We start from the raw sequence: 17,452 nt of genomic DNA on the forward strand, positions 1-17,452 counted from the left end.
CCTCAGCTGCAGTCTCTTTGTCCTTGAGGTGTCACAGCTTCACAGGCCAATACAGGCCTCAGCGGTGACCAGTGATCCATAGAGATTTATTTACTATGAGTCAACTGCCCATCTTTAGACAAGGTGCCTAAGCTTCAGACAACTCCCAAGTAAACATGAAAAGCCAATTGGTTAATATTAAATCCTGCTCAGAGCTGCTTCATAGTCGTTTCCAGCAATTCATAAAATCTTTGACTACACCAGTGTCTTCAAGAGTTTTACCTGTTCTATCTTCCAGCAGATTTAATGTTTCTGTTTTAATATTTAAATCTTTGATCCATTTTGAATTTAGTTTAATGCATGGTGAAAGATATGGGCCCAATTTTAATCTTCAGCATGTATGGTGCTAGTTTTTTCCAGCACCATTAATTAAAGAGGCTATCTTTCTTCCCGTCAATGTTTTTGGCACTTTTGTCAAAGATAAGGTGGCTTAGTGTGTCTGGACTTGTCTGTACATCTTCTGATCTGTTCCTTTGATCATCAGGTGTGGTGTTTTTTTTTTTTTGTTTTGTTTTTTTTGCCAGTACCATGCTGTTTTTATCACAGTAGCTTTATAGTATAATTTCAAGTCAGGGATTATGATGCCCCCTGCCTTGCCCAGAATTTCCTTTGCTATTCTAGGTCTCTTTTAGTTGCAAATGAATTTTAGGATTATTTTCTCTAATTTTGTGAGATATGCTGTTGGAATTTTGACTAGTATTGCATTAAATCTGTTATAACAGTTTTGAGAGTATGGCCATTTTCACTACATTGGTTCTCCCTACCCATGAGCAAGGGATATTTTTCCATTTTTTGATATCCGCTTCAACCTCCTTTTTCAGAATACTGTAGTTTTCAATGTAGAGGTCTTTTACATCCTTTGTTAAGTTGATTCCTAGGTATTTCATTTTATGGATGCTATTGTGAAATGTACTGTTTCCCTAATTTCTCTCTCAGTGAGTTTATTATTTGTGTATAGGAAGGCTAGTATTGATTTTTAAGTGTTGACTTCGTATCCAGCTGTGCTACTGAATTTGCTTATTAAATCTAGGTGGTTTTTTTTTTCTTGTCTGTTTGAGACAGGGTCTTGCTATGCAGTTTAGGCTGGCCTTGAGCTCACTTTGTAGCCCAGCCTTGCAATGATCCTCCTGCCTTAGCCTTCTGAGCGCTGGGATTATAGGTGTGCACCACCACGCCTGGCAAATCTAGCAGTTTTTTTAGTGGATTTTTTGTGGTCTTTTATGTAGAGTATCATGTCATCTGCAAGTAATGATAACTTAACTTCTTCCTTTTCTATCATTACTCCTTTTATTTCCTTCTCTTGTCTAATTGCTCTGGCTAAAGTTTCCAGGACTATGTAGAATAAGAGCAGAGACAGTGGACATCCTTGTCTTCGTCCTGATTTTAGAGAGAAAGCATTTGTCCATTTGGTATGATGTTGGCTGTTGATTTGCCATCAATAGCTTTTATCAAATTGAGATAAAGACTATCTATTCCAATTTTCTTTAGGGTTTTTAATCATGAATGGGTGCTAGACTTTGTCAAAAGCTTTTCCTGCATCTATTGAGGTGATCATATGATTTTTGTCTTTAGCTCTGTTAATATGGTATATTACTTTTTTTTTTTTTTTTTGGTTTTTCTCCAGTACCGGAAACCGAACTCACAACCTTGCGCTTGCCAGGCAGGCACTTTGCCACTGAGCTAAATCCCCAGCCCCTGTATATTACATTTATTGATTTACGTATGTTGAACCATCCCTGCATCCCTGGGATGAATCTTACTCTGTCATGTTGTATAATATTCTTGATGATTTGCTGCATTCTGTTTACCAGTATCTTACTGAGGATTTTTGGTTCTATATTCATTAGGGAGATTAGCATGTAATTCTTTTTCTTAGTTGGGTCCTTCTTCAGTTTTGGTATCAGGGAATGCTTGCTTCTGGGAATGAATTTGGGAGTATCGCCTCCCTTTCAGTTTCATTAAAGAGGGCTGTGGATATAGCTCAGTGAGACAGTGTCTGCCTGGCAAGCATGAGGTTGTGAGTTCAATTCCCCATACACCCTCCCCCCAAAAAATTGAGTTTGAGAAATAGACGTGTTAGGTCTTCTCTAAATTTCTTGTAGAATTCAGCAGTGAATCTATCAGGGCCTGGGCTTTTCTTTGTTGGTAAGTTTTTAATTACATCTTTCATTTCATTTATTGATTGATTTTTATATCTTTTTGATTCAGCTTTGATAATTCATATGTATCTAGGAATCTGTCCAGTTCTTCTGCATTTTTCATCTTATTAGGATACAAGTTTTTGAAGTAGGTATGGATGATGTTCTGGATTTTTGTAGGGTTCACTGTGATTTCATCCTTTTCTTTCCTAATTGTGTGGATTTGAGTATTTTCTTATTTGATATGTTGGATAAGGGTTTGTCGATTTTATTTAATCTGTCAACGAATCAACTCAGTTATTGATTCTTTGTATTTTTTTTTAGTCCCCAATGCATTAATTTCTGCTTTGATCTTTATAATTTCCTCCCTTGCATAAGCTTTTGGCTTAGCTTGCTCTTCTTTTTCTAGAAGTTTGAGGTTCGCCATTAAGTTGTTTATTTGTGCTTGCTCTGTTTTCTTGATATTGGTATTCACTGCTATAAATATCCCTCTTAGGACTGCTTTCATTATGTCCCATAAGTTCCGGTATGTTGTATTGTCATTTAATTGTAGAAACTGTCTAATTTCTTATTTAATTTCATCTGTGACCCATTGATTGTCCAGGAGGGTGCTATTTAATTTCCATGTGTTTATGAAGTTCTTGTGGTTTCTTTTGCCATTGATTTCAATTTCATTGCATTGTGGTCTTACAATATGCATGGGATAATTTAAATTCCCTTGCATTTACTTAAGCATGTTCTTTGTGTGGTCTGTTTTGGAGAACGTCCCATGTTCAGCTGAGAAGCATGTGTATTCTGATGTGGAATACTCTGTAGACATCTACTAAGTTCATTTGTTCAAAAGTTTGGTTCGGTTCTACTATTTCATTGTTCATTTTTTTTGTGTAGTTGATCTGTCTTTTCTGACAGTAGGGTATTGAGATCCTCCAATACAATTGTGTTAGTACTAATTTGATTTTTCATGTCCATTAATATATGTTTTGTATAGTTGGGTGCACTGGTATTTGTTGCGTATATATTTGTGATTGTTATCTCTTCCTCTTGCATTGTTTCCTTTACAAGGATGTAGTGACCTTCTTTATCTCAAATAATCAGTCTTGGCTTGAAATTTATTTTGCAAATAGAATTGAACTCTTGATCTCACTCTTGCCAGGCAGGCACTGTGCTGGTGAGCTATATGCCCGGTTCTTACTCTTGCTTTTTCCTAGGTTCCTGTCACATGGATTGTTTTCCATCCTTTGACTTTCAGTCTGTGAATTTCTTTTTGAAGTAAATGTGTTTATTGTATGCACAATATTGTTGGATCTTGCTTCTTGATCCATTGGTGAATTGAGACCATTAATATTGATGGTTATAACTGATATGTATTGACTTATCCTCGTCATGTTATTTTCCTGTTGTTGGTTCCCTCCTTTTTTTCCCCTCCCTCAGTTTGTTTGCCTTGCCTGGTAGTTTCCTTCTGTTGGGGTTCGTGGAGTTGTAGTCCTAGTTATATCTTTCTAGAATGTCCTTCAAAACATTTTAGAGTGCTGGTTTAGTGGTCATAAATTTCCTCAGATGTTCTTTGTCATGGAAGTGTATTTCTCCATCAGTTTTGAAAGATAGTTTTGTGGGGTACATCAGTCTTGCATCAATCCACACATGTGCTGTGTGAGTGGATGCTATCAGTACCATGCTTTGATTTTTGTAGCATTATCGCTAAGAAACTAAAATGAGTAGCAGCACTTTGACAGATGCCACTTTATTATTTTAATATTTTAATTTTTAATTTTTTATTATTTTATTTTATTTTATTTTATTTTTTGAGACAGGGTCTCGCGATGCAGTTCAGGCTGGCCTCGAGCTCACTTTGTAGCCCAGGCTGTCCTGAAACTCAAAACAGTCCTCCTGCCTCAGCCTCCCGAGTGCTGGGATTACAAGCGTGTGCCACCACGCCCAGCTCCAGATGCCAATTTATAAATGAATAAGTGCCACGACTGTTTGACAGGAAAAGAATACTGTTCAACAAATGGATCTACACCTACCACAGACAAAGATTTGCAGAATTAAATAAAAGAAAGCTCTGCTTTCTGGCTGCCATGAAGTGAGCAGCTTTACTCTGCCCCTCCCTTCTATCGTGGTGTTTCTGCCTCAGAGCCAGCCTACCATGGACTGAACCTCTTAAACTTTGAGCTAAGATAATCTTCTCCTTTTTAAAGTTATGGGTGTTAGGTATTTTGGCCCAGCAGTGGAGAAGCTCACTACTTTATCTAATAATCTAAGCTATATTAGCAGCAAGATCTGGAACTCAAGAAGCAGGGCTTAAGTTAGATAAAGTTGGAATCTCAAAATACCAATGTTTCTATTACATTGATTTTCTGTTACATTGGAGCGTTCACCTGGGTACACTGTAAGACATCTAACCTATTTGGAAAGTACAGGTTAGCCTTTTTAAAATTGAACAGACAATGCAGTTTACGTAACACTCCATTATATTATTAGCAAAAGATTTACATGCTTGCATATTGGAGAATAAACCTTAAACTGAATTACATTCAACTTTTGCCAAAAGTGAACTTGATATTTAACAGATCCACCAAAGATCATATTACTTGTTTACCTACTTTTGTACTTTATTGATGTTTCTGAGTTAACCGGAAAGTAACCTATCTCACCTAGCTCATGAGAAATACCTAATTTATCAAGGCCTTACTTACTAAGGCATTATCAAGCATTAATGTCAGAAGTAGCCTGGTGAGGAATAACTTTGTAATGTTTGGGCAAACTTCTATTAAAGATCTTTAATTATCCGTTAGATACCACAGTCTCTCCGTGGAATTTAGGGACAGGGACAATTTTTCTTTTGATAAATTGATACCATAAAGAAGTCACCGTCTCTAAGGCATTATTTTATCTTTTATCCCCTGGATTTTGGGAAACTGCAGATTTGACAAGTGGAGTAAATGGCTGTCAATATGTAGTGGAATTGTAGCATATATGAATTTGAGTTAAGGGAATTCAATTCTATGGGCCAGCAAAGAAGAGAGAAGAGCAATTTAATGTGCAGGTGGATCTTTTTACATTTTCTCGGGCTGAATATGTGCCCTAGAGGGTGTGTGCACCCATGAACCTGCTGACCACTCAGTCGTAGTGTGCAGAGGCTTCATGAGCATCTGTCTCACAGTGCTGAATGTGATTGTCATGGCTGAAGACAAATACCAGTTCACACAAACTGGCACTGAAGCCTAAGCCAACTACTGCTATGCTAAACCAAAACAAAGTTTGAAAAAATAAAACAAAAGTCTGTTTTTCTCTGGGTTATATTGTTTGCAGAAAGCTCCTCATAATTCCCCTCTGGGTATCTCTTCCTATTGAGGAGTCACTCCTCCCTTGGTTCTGGGCTTGACTGTATGGCTTGCTTTGACCACTGAAGCAAGAGCAAATATAAAGGCTTCTGAGATGAGAAGTGCGTGTGTTTGGGGGATGATTTCTCTTGCTGCTCTTAGAACCCTAAGTACCATCTGAACAAGCTCAGCTTGTACTGCCAGGAAGCTACATGTGCTTGGCTGATGGCCTAGAAGCACCAGAAATATGAGGGTGATCACAGTAGACTTCCGGGCCAGGATGACCCAGCCAACCCACGGAATCATGAGAAACAATACATTCTTATTGTTTTAGACTACTGATTATGGAGTGGTTTGTTTTTGTTCTTTTTAAAAGCTGTTAGAGTTTCCAGTGGTTTCTCGACATTTCTGCCAGCTCTGTGTTGAATTTATCCAGAGGTGAAGGATCAGTCTCCATTGTGAGCTTGGTCTCCTGAGGGATACTCAAGGCCAGGGTGGGCTGCGCTCAGTTTTTGCCATCTGTGTTTATGTGGGAACCAGTCTTCTTGTGCTTGTGGGTTCCACTCTCTTTTCTTCCTGCCTTTTCCCTTTACTTTGAATTCTCATTAGTATATTATTTTCAGTATAATTATATTATTATCCGTACAATGCAGTTATACATGTAATTTTCCTTAAATTTATTTTAATGAGAATAAATTAAATGAATATAAAATTCCACATTTGAATGATTTTGAAAGTATGGTCCAGTAGTGTTTAGCACTCTTGTGATGTGCCATCATCCCCAGTATTTATTTTCTGATGATTTCTATTACTGACCCCCCAGCCCAAGAAATCCCTAACCCTCAAGACTCGCCCTTTGCACCTACACTGTAATCTACTTTCTGGTTGTATAGATTTGCCTGTTCTGGATATTTCATATAAATGGAATCAATACATCTTGGGGCCTTTTGTGTCTGGCTTCTTTTATATAATGTTTCTAAGATTCATCCATGTACCATGCATCACTATTTGATTCCTTTTTATGATGGGATAATGATCCATCATGTGGATATACTGCTAAATTTTGTTTATCCATTTATTGATGGGTTGTTTGTGCTTTTTGGATATCATGGGTCTTACTGCCATGAGCAATGATGTCAAGTTTTGTGTAATATGTTTTCAGTTTTCTTATGTATATACCTAGGAGTGGAAATGTCCAGTCATATGACAAGTCTATGTTTAACTTTTGAGGAACTGTCAAATTGTTTTTCACAGTGGCTGCAGTATTTTGCCTTCCTACTAGCAGTGTATGAAGGTTCTGATTTCTCTATATTCTTGCAAAAATTCTATTTCCCTTTTTTAAATTTTAGTCATCTTAGTATGTGTGAAGTGGTAGCTTATTGCCTTGATTTGCGTTTTTCTAATGACTAATAATGTTGAACATCCTTTCATGTGTTTATTGGCCCTCTGGATGTTCTTTGGAGAAGTGTCTATTTTATTTTATTTTTTTTATTCTTCGGAGGAGTATCTATTTTAATTTTTTTTTTGAGACGGCTGCCTTTTGTGTTGCCTAGGCTGGCCTTGAGCTCCTGGGGCTCAAACATTCCTCCTGTCTCAGCCTCCCAAGTAGCTAGGACTTTAGGGCGCCTTCACTGCTCCTGACTCCTTCTACCTATTTTTTTCCCCCTGTGCTGAGGATTGAACCCAGGAGCTCATGCACATGAAACAAGTGTTCTGCTGCTGAGCTACATTCCCTGATCGTTTTGGCTGTTTTTAAGTTGGGTTTTGTCTCCTTATTAATGTAGTTATAAGCATTCCTTATGTATTCTGGATATTAGCCTCTTACCATAGATACGATATATACAAATTTATTTTTTCAGGTCTTAGGGGTTTTTTTATTTTATTTTTTTGAAAGAGGGCCTTGCTGTGCAGTTTAGACTGGCCTTGAACCCGCTATAGACCCAAGTCCGGCCGCAAATTCATAGTGATCTCTTGCCTTAGCCTCTGGAGTGCTGGGATTACAGGCATGTGCCGCCATGCCTGGCCATGTCTTAGTTGTTTTTGATAATGTACTTTGACACACACACGTCTTCTTTTGGAGGTGAGTTGAGACAGCGTCTTGCTCTGTAATTCAGGCTGGTCCTAAACTTACTGTGTAGCCCAGGCTGGCCTTGAACTCGTAGCAATCCTCCTGCCTCAGCCTCTCGGTGCTGGTATTACAGGTGTGTGTCACCACTTCCTGAAACACACACATCTTTTAGGTTGATGAAATCCAATTCATCTATTTTTCTTTTGTTGATTATGCTTAATATAATTTTTTTTGGTCTGTATAACTTTTAAGATACCATTGTTTAATCTAAGGTCACAAAAATGTGCACCTTTGTTTTCTTTTAAGAGTTTTACAATTTAGTTCTGTAAGTCTTTGTGTATAGTAGGTGTAGATTCATTTGTTGAAGAGTATTCTTTTCCTGTTGAATGGTTGTGGCATTTGTCAAAAATCAGGTGACTGTAGATGTAGATAAGTTTTTTTCTTGACTCTCAGTTCTATGTTGGTGATCTATAGCAATAATACTACAATTTTGGATACATTGTTTGCTTTTATTTATTCATTTATTAAATGGCATCTGTCAAAGTGCTGCTACTCATTTTAGTTTCTTAGTGATAATGCTGCAAAAATCAAAGCATTGGTACTGATAGCAGCCACTTACACGGCACATGTGTGGAAGTAACTATTCTAAATGTTTTACATGTATTAACTTTTTTAGTGAAGTTAAATACTGGATGGGAAAAGTTAAGGGACTTAACTTTTTTTTCATCCTGGGAATTGAACTCAGGACCTTGTGCTTGCCAGGCAGGTGCTATGCTGCTGTGCACATGTGTGTGTGTGAAACTGTAACTCCTGGGTGATATTTAGGAGGGAAAAAACTCTTGTACTTTTAACTTGGAGTTCTCAAAAAATAGTTTTGGTGAGTGGTTAATTTTTAAACTTGAGATATTAGTAACAGTGTTAATGAACAGAACGGAGGAGGTGATATGTGTCAACTCAGCTTTATGGAGCTTTAATTTAACTTTTAATTTAGAAATGTGATCCACACTTCTCATGATCTGTAAACTGACACAGTGCCTCCCTGTCCTGTGAGTGGTAGCTGAGGAGAAGGATGTTACAGTGAAAGGTTTTTTTTTTAAGGCATCAAATCAAAGCTCCACAGGATAATGTAAGCTCCGTGAAGGCAAGACCTGTGTTTTCCATGTGCATTGTGATATCTCTGTACAATGCCTGATGTAGAGCAGATTTTAAATAAAATATTTTCATTGAAAAATGAATGAAGGTCGGGCCTGGTGGCACACATCTAGAATCCCAGCACTCAAGGAGGCTGAAGCAGGAGGATCACTGTGAGTTTGACCCCAGCCTGGGCTACAAAGAGAATTCAAGACCAGCTGCACTACATAGTGAAACCTTGTTTAAAAACAAAAAACAAAAAACAAAAAACATGTAAATATAAGGCTGAAATGGACTTATTTTGAATTTTGGTTTCTTTAAGTAGTGGAAATAGTACTGTCTCCTTTGGGGATATGTGTATATTTGGGTTGGGGGCAGAAAGGAGGAATAACTTTTGCAATGAGAAATATTTAAATGAACACAAGCTGTTTTTACTGCTTATGTGCCTTCATATTCACCTTGCATTTTGTAATACTGAGCCCTTGACCTTGGGCGTGCCTTTGCCCTACCAACTTCTATGAGTAACAACGTACTCTGATTTCTAGCCCAACTGCGGTATCCCCTATGCTGGTGGTCTTTCTGCCTCCCATATCTAGGCAGACTTGAAGCTTGCAGCCATCTGTGGTCTAGCACTGACCACATGGTAAGGAAATTGTTAGCTGCTGTCATGTCTGTCCCTTTTACTAGGCTGTGGGTACATTAAAGGCTGTTCTTATGTTCATTTTGTGTCCCACAGCCTGAGAACATATCTGGCACACATAAGTGTGAATCGATTCTGAATAAAGATACGACAACAACCATTCTACTAGTTGTTTTCCCTGGTGTGTGCTTGTATACAAGAAGCTTTATACAGGTTTTCTCCTTTACTCCCATAATAATCCTTTAAAGCTGGTATTATTATCCTCATCTTATGGATGAGGAAAATAGTCCCTAACTCCTCATGGATTTGGCTTGCGTAAAGTTTGCTATGGTTTAGATCTAAAATATCCCCTAAAAGTTCTATGTTCAGAGGTGGGCCCTGGTCAGATGGTGGAGTTACTGGGAGCATGACCTGGAAAGGTGTGTTTTGGGCCCTGGATCCTCCTTTCTGTTTCCTGGGTGCCAAGGGCAGCTTTCTCTTGCTAGGCTCTCCCGCCATGTTGGGTCTGCCTTGGAACCAACCAGCCACGGATGGAATCCTCTAAATTGTGATGTACCTTGCCTCCTTTAAATTGCAGGTGTCGGTATTTTGTCCCAGGAATGGGAAGGTGATTAACGCAAAGTTACACAATCAATAAATGACAAAGCTGGGGTTTACAGCCCGTTTAATTGCTCAGCAGGTCTACTTTCTTCCGCTCAGTTGTGCTGCTTAGCTGGAAGTTCCGATGTAAATAATTGGTAGTGAGAGATAACAGAGGGTGACATGAGGAAAAATCTTTAAGATAATGTTGAGAGAACCACTGCTTATGTTTTCCTTAGGTCTGCAGCTGTTATGTCGGCTACTCTGAGGGCTGAGGTGAGAGGCTCTCTTGAGCCCATGGGTTTGAGACAAGCCCAGGCAACATAGCAAGACCTGCATCTCAAAAAAGAAAAGGTCCTATTACTATTTCAAAATGTGAATGCATACCTTATAGGCAGTTAATTGTTGTATGTTTAAGACAGTACTCGTGTGGGGTTCTGTTATATTCAACTGCAGAAAACAAATGGATTATGGGGCCAAAGACAAAATTAGAGATCACCAGCTTCAGTTCGTGAATCTCATCATTGTCACAAGACCCATGTTTATGTTTTTTTTTTTTTTTCCAGTTTTCTTGTTAAGGATAGAGGTGATTTCTCTGTAGCACGAGGCCCACTTTCTATGTATTAACAGGAAATTCAGAAGAGTGTTGTTCAGAGACTTCTCTTAAAGAAGTGAAAGCATGAAAGCTTAGTTGACATAGCACCTTTTCAGATGCATGGTAGACTCTCACTGGATCTCCTGGATGAGTAAGCTCACAGCCTTTGATCCCATTAGGAAAAAAGTCCTAAAGTGTTTTAGGCAGTGTTTTGAGTAACAGGTTATGGAAAATATTTTCCGTTCTTTCTTTTTCTTTCTCTTTCTCTTTTTCTTTTCTTTTCTTTTCTTTTCTTTTCTTTTCCTTTCCTTTTTTTTTTTTTTTTAGATAAGGTCTCACTATGTAGTGCAGCCTGGCATTGAACTCACTTATGTAGCCTAGGCTGGCCTCAAACTTGTATAGATCCTCCTGCTTCAGCTTCCCAAATGCTGGGATTACAGGTATGCACTGCCATACCCAGCTATTCTTTTGCTTGATTTATGTAAGAATGAGTACTTCCAGGGGGGGAAAAAGACTTGGGAGTGTACTTTTGAGAAATTGCTGTGGAACAGAATGTAAATGTAGGTGTACGTATATGACACATGTACACAGAGATATTAATTTATTTCTTCTGTATGGCTATCTAAATATCATCACTTATTTAAGTAAATTTGATTTTCAAAATTTCACATAGCACTGCAAAAAACTGAGCATTGATTTACTTTATATAATATGATTTCAAAAGTCATGAAATTTTCAGATTACATTATGATATTGAGAGTTAGCTGGGATAACATCCCAAAGGGAGAGATATCTAGCTTGACAGGCTTTGCAAGTTTGGGGATATTTATGAGTGGGAAAAATTTGTTTGCTTTGGAGAAGGTAGTAAGAGTAGTGGGGTGATGGGAAATAGAAAGGCATAAAATACAGTATTTTTGCCTGTGAAAATTCTGGGAGTTCTATGAAATCTTTTCCTCAGTTTTTTAGCTCAGACTGGCCTAAGACCCAACATCATTTTCTTGTTTCTTTCTAAAGGTTTGTACAGTGTGTACAGAGTAGTTTTTTTCTCCATTTGAAATGTAGTTTTGATCCTAGAATTGATTCCACAAAAAAATTCATCCTAGTAAAAGCGTATGTTAATTTTAAATTATATGTTTGGAATACATTTAGTCTGAAAAATGGAGAACGTGTAATTAGGAGTCATTTTAACTTTTTAATTTAGTTTAATTTTTTTGAGACAGGATCTCACTCTGTAGTCCAGGATGGCCTTAACTCACTATGTAGCTCAGCCTGGCCTACAATTTACGGCAATCCTCCTACCTCAGTTTCCCGAGAGCTAGGATTACAGGCATACATCACCATGCCCAGTTTAAGGGTCATTTTAAAAACTGAGGATGTTAGCTGGGCATGATAGTGTACTCCTGTAATCCCAGCACTTGGGAGGCTGAGGCAGGAGGATCGTTGGGAGTTTGAGACCAGCTTGGGCTACAAAGTGAGCTCAAGGCCAGCCTGAACTGCACAGCAAGACCCTGTCTTAGAAAGACAAGACAAAAAACAAACAAACAAAAAAACCAAGCTGAGGCTGTTGTTTTCTATTTAACTCATCTTACATTAGTAAAATACTTAGAATTAAAACTCATGGTAGGCTGTAGTGCTCAAAATTAATACTTAAAATTCACTATGAAACTTTTGAAAATGATATAATAAACACATTGTCATTTTAACGTTTATTTTCTGTTTATGATTCTGATTATAATAAACAAGTTTTAAGAAAGAATTTCCATATGCATTATAGGAGGACATGGTTGGCAAGACTAGAAGATTAACATCTAGTTTTATTCATGTGTTGGTGTAATACTACCCATCTATTAATATTCTGTTCTTATGTTGTTTTCTCACAGAAGTAGACTGTCACTTTGACAAGGATACTTGTTTACTCTGTAACGATCACAGATTGAGGATTATTAGGGGCTATTAATAATTTCAAGATACTCCATGCATACCACCTTTATGGCCCCTCGCAGATTGTAGGGTTGCCCTTTGCTTTCAAGTCAATCTTCCCTGTGCTGCTGTAGAGCAAAGATCGTGTCTTGTTTATTTTTGTAACCACTTCAGTGCCTTGTGCACATTTCCGTATATATCAGGGCTATGTAATAAGTATCCGAATGAATGGTTCTGTGAATGTCTGAAACTATTCCTGTGGATACCTTGGTTTATGAACTGGAAACGGTGAAGGAGGGATGAGTAAAGAGGAGGCAATAGTTCAGGGAGAGGAGAAGGTTGACAGAGATTCGAGACAGATTAAGTGAGATTAGTGAAGAATGCCAAGTATGTGTCCCAGTTATCTATAGCTGTGTAAGAGACCACTCAGAATTTAAAGGCACTCAGGAACAACCATTTTATCATGGTCAAGGATTCTCTTAGTAGCTGGACAGTGCTCAATGGGGATGTCTTGTCTTTGCTTCATAAAGTCTGGGCTCTTATTTCAGAAACTTTGTTTAGGTGGCTCGGGGTGACTTGAATGACCAGGGATTGGAATCTGTTGAAGTTCTCTCATTTGTATGGGGCTCCTGGGTGGGCATGATTTAAGGTAGGGCACCACTGGAATTCTAGAGAACATCTGTACATTTTCTCTGTTTGACTTGTGCTTCTCCTGCATGTTGATCGGGTTCCCAGAGGGAGTGTGCAAAGAGCCAGAGGCCCAAAAGAACCAGGCAGGGGCTATGTGGCTTTCATGACCTAGCTGAGTGTCTGAAACTATTCCTGTGGATACCTTGGTTTATGAACTGGAAACGGTGAAGGAGGGATGAGTAAAGAGGAGTGTGGAAAGAGTCAGAGGCCCAAAAGAACCAGGCAGAGGCTATGTGGCTTTCATGATTTAGCTGCCACATAGTATCACTGCTGCTGTACCACGTTAATCAAAGGAGCCACAAGCCCACTGTCTGTTTTAGATACAGACTGTGCCTGCCCTAAAGCCTCATTTGTTTAGAGGGGGAGCTTTTGGAAATTCAGTAGATGATGGGGGTGCTGTAGCTGACTTGCGGTTAGGAGGCAGGGCCTCATTAGAGGTGGGTCACGTGGGGTATAACCTGAAAGGTGCATCTCCCTCCCTAGCTCCTCACTTCTCTCTCTGCTTCCTGGCCACCGTAACGTGAGCGGCTTTCCTCCTTGGAAAGCCCTTCTGCTGTGTTTCTGTGTTGACCGGCCAACCATGCCCTGAAACTTCTGAAACTGAGCCAAAATAAACTTCTCCTTTAAATGGTGGGTGTCAGATACCATGTTTTAATAACAAGGAAAGGATCAAGATACCCACTCAGAGCCAAGAGAAGGAGAAATAGACCCTGATGGGAGCAGTGTCAGTGAACTTACAGGTATTTAAAAAACACTGACATTACATTTCACAAATGGGCCAGATAATGACAATAATAGGGGAAATGAAGGAGAGTTGTTTTTAATTTATTTCACCATGAAGAGGAAATTTGAAAGTGTCATCGGACATTTCTAAAGTATCACTGAGATTGCAACTTCCAAACAATATTAACTTTAACCATAACAAAAAAAGTGGTTTTTGGTGGCACTGTGGATTGAATCGAGAGTCTACACACAGAGCTTTACCTCATCTTTTAAATTTTATTTAAATTTGATAATTTTAAATTTTGAGATAGTCTCCCTAAATTGCTAAGTTGCTTAGACTGGGCTTGAACTTGCAGTCATCTATAAATTGGGATTACAAGTGTGTACAACCATGCCCAGCTTCCATGACATTTTTTGAATGTAATTTATAAAATTTTATTTGTTATGGGAGATGGATAAGGTATGTTTTCTGTGCAATTAATATTTTTGTTGTGTGGTACCGGGAACTAAACTGACGACCTCACACTTGCCAGGCAGGTGCTGTGCCACTGAGCTATATCCCTGGCCCCTCTATACAATTAGTATTGTTATCAGTTTATTTTTTTCCTTCTTAGCAGGCATATAAGCCCTACCATAGTCTTCATATTAGTTGAGATCCATATAACCTAGAAATTAGGGTAAATATTTTTCTGGTTAAATTTGCCTTATTATTCTAGAGTGTACTCTATAGTTTCAGTTGTGACACTGACCATTGGTGATCTTTCCAGTGATTCTTAGGATGTATTTTTGATTTAATCACTATTATGATTTACATCTAAAATGTCCATCTAAAGTCTCCTGTGTTCAGAGGTGGGGCTTTTGGAAGGTGATTGGCTCATAGGGACAATGATGTGTTCATAGCTGAGTGTGCTGTTAGGAGGTAGGGCCTGATTGAAGGTGGATAATTGGGCATGTGACCTGAAGGGTGCATTCTGGTCCCTCACTTTTCTCTTGCCTTGCTTCTCCCTGCCTGCTGTGGATTTGAGCAGTCTTCCTCTTAAGCCCTTCTACCATGCCATTTTTGCCAGGGAGCCAGCCAACCATGGACTGAATGCTCTAAAGCTATGAACCAAATAAATCTCTTTTCTTTTAAATGGTAGATGTCAGGTATTTTGTCTAAGCAATAATACACTCATTATTGTCTAATACACTGATTTTGCCTGATTACCCACTGTGGTTGGGCACTGTTCGTTTAGAATTTTCTTTGTCTGGGAGGAGGAAGAGGGGAATTCCCTCCCTGCCCCGGGGCTTAGCACCCTGCAGCATGGAGGCCATGCTTAGGGGCCTCAGGCTGCTCCTGGTGGAGCTCATGTGGGCGCCCTGGCCTGCGGCCCAAGGGCTGCGGGAGTATGGATGCGGCCACTGACCGGTGTCTTACAGGTTATTTAGTATGGATGAACCATCAGTGGGAAGATTTGACTTGACTGACCACACTCCTGCTGGATTAGGGAGCACAGCTATGACAGCTAGTCTCATGGATGTAGGAAATTCATGTGGTCCCAGTAGTCCATTAGTCAGTAGATATAAAAACCCATCAGTGGAAGATGATAATGATGTTGTATTTATTGAATCTATATAACCTCCTTCAAATTCTGCTCCAGTAATAGTTGATCAAAGAAACTTTGTATTCACATCATCAAAACATGAAAAGCTAGAAGGAAATTGTTCCCTAATTCTGCCTTTCTTAAGAGATTTGGCTTCTCAAAAAGGAAATATGTGTGAGACAATTGTTATTGATGATGGGGACATAGAAACAAATGGAGGGGAGAAAAAGGATTTGTCCACTTTTACTGAGTGGGGACTTCCTGGAACTAAAAACAGTGCCAAAGATTTGGATTTCTCCACATCCAGTCGTTCAAGAAGTAAGACCAAGACTGAAGTAGGACCTTTTAATCCTGGTAGAATGAATATGGCAGGAGATATATTTCAGAATGAAGGATTTACAACTTTCATAATCCTGATTCTTGGATCTCCCAGTCAGCATCATTTCCTCCTAATCAGAAACGGCCATGGGTGGATTCTCTATCACCAGTGGACTCATTTCCTAAACAGATTTTCCAGTCTTCTGCCCAACAGCAACCTACTAAGCCAGCTAAAATCACTTGTGCAAACTGCAGAAATCCTTTACAGAAGGGACAAACAGCTTACCAGCGGAAAAGATCAGCTCACCTCATTTGCTCAACTACTTACACTTGGCAGCATGAGGCAGGAGGACTGCCATGAGTTTGAGGCCAGCCTTAACTGCCTAGCAAAACCCTGTCTCAAAAGAGCAACAAAAAAAGAAAGCAAAGAAAGGAAAGACTTGCCTTTATTAATACCAGTTGAATAAAAAACTTTCACGAACATTTTCTCAGCATTATTGAATGCTCAAATAGTTTGAAGAACAAAATGGGAACCTACACCTGCAGTTTTTTGCTATTAAACCAATACTTGTGATTACTTCTTTTGAGCAAATCTTTTTGGCAGGTGGAGGCATGTTGATGGTGGTACTGGAGATTGAATGCAAAGTTTTTGCACTGAGCTATATCACTACCCCTTTTTATGTGGTTTGTTTGTTTTGTTTTTTGTTTTGTTTTTGAGGCAAGGTCTCTGTAAGTCAGTAAATTCCTCAGGTTCCTCTCAAACTTGCAATCTTTGTGCGTGAGCCTCCCCAAGTGCTGGGATTAAAGGCATACACCATGGCCCCTGGCTTGAGCAAAACATTTCTATTTGAGCAAACAGCATTGTTGTATTAAATAAAGCTGGCTAATTTGAAAAAAAAAAATTCCTTGTCTCATACTATAGACTTGAAAATCAAATTTCTGCTTCAGTGAAATTTGAACAGATAGTGTTGGATAGGCAGAACCAATATTATCAGAATGGCCATATTTCCAAAACTGATATATAGATTTAACACAGTCCTAATCAAATACCTCACATACAGCCTTCCTCACAGAACTAGAAAAAACAATCCTAAAATTCATATGCAACCAGAAGACACCCAGAATAACAAAAGCAGTCCTGGGAAATAAGAGTAAAGCACGAGGCATCACAAAATCTAATTCAAGTTATACTACAAAGCTACACAGTGATAAAAACTGTATGATATTGGCACAAAAATATACGTGTGAGTCACTGAAACAGAACAGAGGATGCCAAAACAAAGCCAGACACACTTAGCTGTTTGATCTTGACAAAGGGGCCAAAAACATACACTGGTGAAAAGATAGCCTCTTTAGCACTCGGTGCTGGGAATACTAGCTATGCATATGCAGAAGGCTGAAGCTGGACCTGTTTCTCTCACCAATGTGCTAAACTAAAACCAAATGGATTAAAGAAGCATTTAACTTACTGAATAAAACAGATGAAAGTCCTGAAGACATAAATACAGGCAAAAAGTTTGTGAGCAGAAACTCCAGCAGTACAACAAATAACAGCAAGAATCAACAAATGAGATTATATCAAATTAAAAAGCATCTGTACAGCAAAGGAAACAGTCAATAGGGTGACGATACAGTCTACACAGTGGGAAAAAAATTTTGCTAGCTATTCCTCAGAGGACTGATAACTAAATATATAAAGATTTTT

The 17,452-nt window shown here is 38.8% G+C and overlaps 1 protein-coding gene and 1 pseudogene across 1 annotated transcript in view; both read left to right on the forward strand.

The window, feature by feature from the left end:
• Tec (tec protein tyrosine kinase) overlaps window positions 1-17,452 on the forward strand; it is a 134,352-nt gene that overhangs the window by 22,285 nt on the left and 94,615 nt on the right. The gene's annotated exons all lie outside the window — the stretch shown is intronic.
• Window positions 15,276-16,108, forward strand: LOC102026485 (annotated as a pseudogene).

The sequence above is a fragment of the Chinchilla lanigera genome, unplaced genomic scaffold (genome assembly GCF_000276665.1).
Source record: "Chinchilla lanigera isolate Chin_1 unplaced genomic scaffold, ChiLan1.0 scaffold00042, whole genome shotgun sequence".
Classification (NCBI taxonomy): Eukaryota; Metazoa; Chordata; class Mammalia; order Rodentia; family Chinchillidae; genus Chinchilla; species Chinchilla lanigera.